Raw genomic sequence first — 3,863 nt, forward strand, 5'->3', positions numbered from 1 at the left:
CGATTTTCCGTAAATCAAGAGACTCGAAACGGCAACGAAAACGGCATTTAAATCCTTGATTCTTACTCATCAACACTTGTTAGGTCAAAAAACAGGAAGGTTCCTAAAATTGGCCATCCACTTTCATTTTATTTCATCCATAATTTTGGTTTGGTATGTTTAAGCGTTATCTGACACACTCGGTATTACTCATCGACTCTTGTGCTTTGCCAATCATCTCCCACGAGGTTAAAGTATACATCTTTCATGATATTTAGTTCATCATTCCTTAGCACCTTGAACTCACTTATGCTGTATAGGTGTTTCATAAAAGTTGGAGTAAAAGAAGCGAAACATAGAGCTCGTCTACATGATTTCAATATTATAAATAGAAGAGTTTGAATAATATCTTTGTAGAAGTGGTCAATGGAAAAAATTAAAACAATACATCGGCAAAGCCTAGGTTCCCGTTGTAAAAGACTTTGTTTCGGGCTAAAATGTGTTTCTTTTAAAGCATAATGCGCAAGCTTTAAATGGGACTTGGAGTTTCAAGTAAAAATAATTCCAATTTGATTTTAGAAGGTGAGATGGAGAGATCAGGAGGTAAGAGCTTTGGCGATGAATTTTTTCATGACAAAAGTGAAGATTTAAGCATCAATACTTCATTGTTCTTCATTATATTCATTATTTCTCATCTCCAACTCTTTGATTATGGATCATGTTTATTTTCATTTGTTCTTAGTTAGTATTCTAAACGGTCGAAAGACATTTCAAATTCCTAAGCATGACTTGATCATTGTGGCTTCTTTTATTGTGTTCAATATTTATTTTTAAGTTGTTTTCGTTCTTTCAATAAAAAATATATTTATAATTCTCATTAACCTTGTTTATCTTGATCACCTAGACAAAGAATTGTGATTTTCTATTGCTTTACTTAGGTTTTTAATCTGTAATTGCTTCAAACCTAAGTAACTCGAGCAGGATTATGCTTACGATTTATGTGAGGGTTTATGTAATTATGAGTAAAGAACAAAACGTAAGTTGATCGATCGCGCGTACTGAATCTTTATTATTTTTTCATCTCACTTTCAAATTATAATGCTTTTGTTGAGTTAAAGTTAGGACATAATGCGCTTTCTCGCATAACATTTATGATGCACGTATTGTGGAGGAGTCCAACTACACAATCTTTATGATGTACGAAGAGGTTTTCCATCCCTTAATTTCAAGGAAATATAGCGAATTGGGGACGAGACCCAAATGGCCACAATTTTCAAGATCCTTTGAGAAGGTCAACCAAGATGGTGGTGGCGGAGATCTCTTCCTTTGGCTGCAAAAAGATCATAGCAAATTGGGGACGAACCCGAATGGATCTTGTCTCCAAGGAGCCTTAGAAGAGTCGATCTTGGTTATGACAAACCTCTTAATGCCATTCACGTAGTGGTAATTGGGTTGACTCCTTGTATGTTTCCTTTCCCTAAATCAAGCACAGAGATAGGGAAAAGATTGGGATGTTCCTTATTTTGGAGGTGACGAGATTAAAAATTAGATTCAGTCAGCTCTTAGACTTTGAGAAGGAATGTAATATGGCATCGTCCAAGCCCTGGCTTGTGTGCGTGAGAAAATATGAGAGAGAAAGAGACTAATTATTCTTCAATTCTAGAGAGAAATGAAGGATAATGCTCCTCTTTTATCTTTGTTCTTTGAGAGATTAGAGATGAAATCTGGTAATGAGAGATAAGATGCCATTTTGATGTCAACTTGCTTTTGAAATTATGTTTGTTGAGAGAAATTGGGTGGAAAAGGATTTTGCTATAGTTTTTACCTTGATTTTTGTGTTCTCATATTCGAGTGATGAAATTTGGGGTTTCATACTGTTTTGAGATGTTAGGGTATCTTTGGTGAGTGTGGGGACCATTTTGGGCATTAAACCGAGGCATGGGCTGCCAAAATGGCCATAGTGAGCTTATGGGCTCGGAAAATGAGGCTTTGTGAACTTATGGGCTCAAAAAGGAGGGCTGGCAAGCTCAAGGGCTAAGAAAGGGTGGGGTGGCAAGCTCAAGGCTCAGAAAGGGTGTTTGGTAATCTCATGGGCTCGGGAACATGGTTTGGTGAGCTTATGGGATTGGAGAAGGAGTTTAGTGAACTCTTGGGCTCGGAGAAGGAGCTTGGTGAGCTCATGGGATCGAAGAAGGAGTTTGGTGCGTGCTTGGGCTTGGAGGAGGAACATGGTGAGCGCTTGGACTTGGAGAAGAAGCTTGGTGATCTCAAGGGCCCGGAGACATGGTTTGGTGAGCTCATGGGCTCGGAGACATGGTTTGATGAGATCATGGACTAAAATACATGGCCGTTTGGGCATATGGGTTGGCAGAGATAGCCGTTTGGGCTCGCTCGGTGACATGGCCGTTTGGGCATATGGGTTGGCAGAGATAGCCGTTTGGGCTCGCTCGGTGACATGGCCGTTTGGGCTCGGTGACATGGCCATTTGAGCTTACGGGCTAGGAGATATGGATACTTGGGGTCATAGGCTCGGATACGTGGCCATTTGGGCTTATGAGCTCGGAGAAATGGCCATTTGGACTTATGGTCTCGAAGACACGGTTCTTTGGGCTCATAGGCTCAAAGGCATGGTCTTGAGGGCTCATGGGCTCAAAGACATGGTCATGTGGGATCATGGGCTTGGAGACGTTGTTTGGATGGGTGGAGAGCAAACCATGATCAAGCGAATGTTGTCAATGGTACCCACAAGAAGAGTTGTAGTCTTTATTTTATACATTTGATGTAATAAAGTCTCACGAAGACTCTTGCTTGTAATTGCTTATTCATTAATAAAAAGTTGAAATGTTCATTCATTCTTCCTTGTCTGTTTGAAGCTTTATGATAAAACATTAGTCTTTAGTCCATAAACAAACTAAACAACTTACGAAGAGACAAATGTAGATTTGCATGAACAAACTCTTCGTAGTTTGCTTAAAACAATATATTCGCAATCTAAGGGTCAAAAGACTATTGACCTCAGTACGATTGTTAGGAGAATATATGATGTCTGGTTATGGGACATTGAGAGTTGGAGGTTCTATAGTTCTTCTAGGTATCTTCCGAAGGTACTGAATTGACCAGTGCACTTCTAGAGACAAAATAAGAACAAAACCATTTAATCTCTTATGTCTCGAAGTCACTACGTATGAATTGCATCATGCTTACCTTAATCCTGAAATGAGACATGCCATTTCACAACTTACGTATTCTCATTTGAGAAAGTCAGAGTTCGGACTCACTATGTGATTCCGAACAGGGCCTATTGGTGAAGTACTAAGTTGTGAGAATGTCATGAGTAACTTTGTGAAGTTCTCATAGATATGGAATTCATGTACAAGATTGCTGAAATGCAATGTATATCACCTCATGCTTTGTTCCTTGGAGTGTGAATAAATGAACTGGCCAGTGTCCAAATTGAGTCTTGACACTTTTGGATGAAACAATGTGACTTGTTAGCTCCTCGTCGATACATTGTTTCTAACTTATTCACAAGCGACAAAGGAGTTGAGGAAATAACATCTAGAAGGGTAAAATGGTAATTTTGTAAATCCCGAGTAGCTGATGATATTCATGAAGGGTAGACACTGATAATATTCTGTGGATCCACTCATCATAATTTGGTTGAATTCTTGAGTAGAAAATAAATTCATTTGAACCGAGAGATTTTCAGTGTCAACTCTTTAGTGGAGTCAGTTGACATTAAGCTAAACTTGGAAAAGGTTTGTGAACTTTTGAGTCCAAGTGTCTAGCTCAAGCTTTGTTCATTTGGGTCCATGAGGTCACTGTCACGAATCACATCGAGTAAGAATAGTTAAACCGGAAGCTAAGTCAAAACAAGAACGAAA

The sequence above is a fragment of the Urtica dioica genome, chromosome 7 (assembly GCF_054948205.1).
Source record: "Urtica dioica subsp. dioica isolate 48M chromosome 7, U.dioica_male_clone48M_v1_H2, whole genome shotgun sequence".
NCBI classification, from domain to species: Eukaryota; Viridiplantae; Streptophyta; class Magnoliopsida; order Rosales; family Urticaceae; genus Urtica; species Urtica dioica.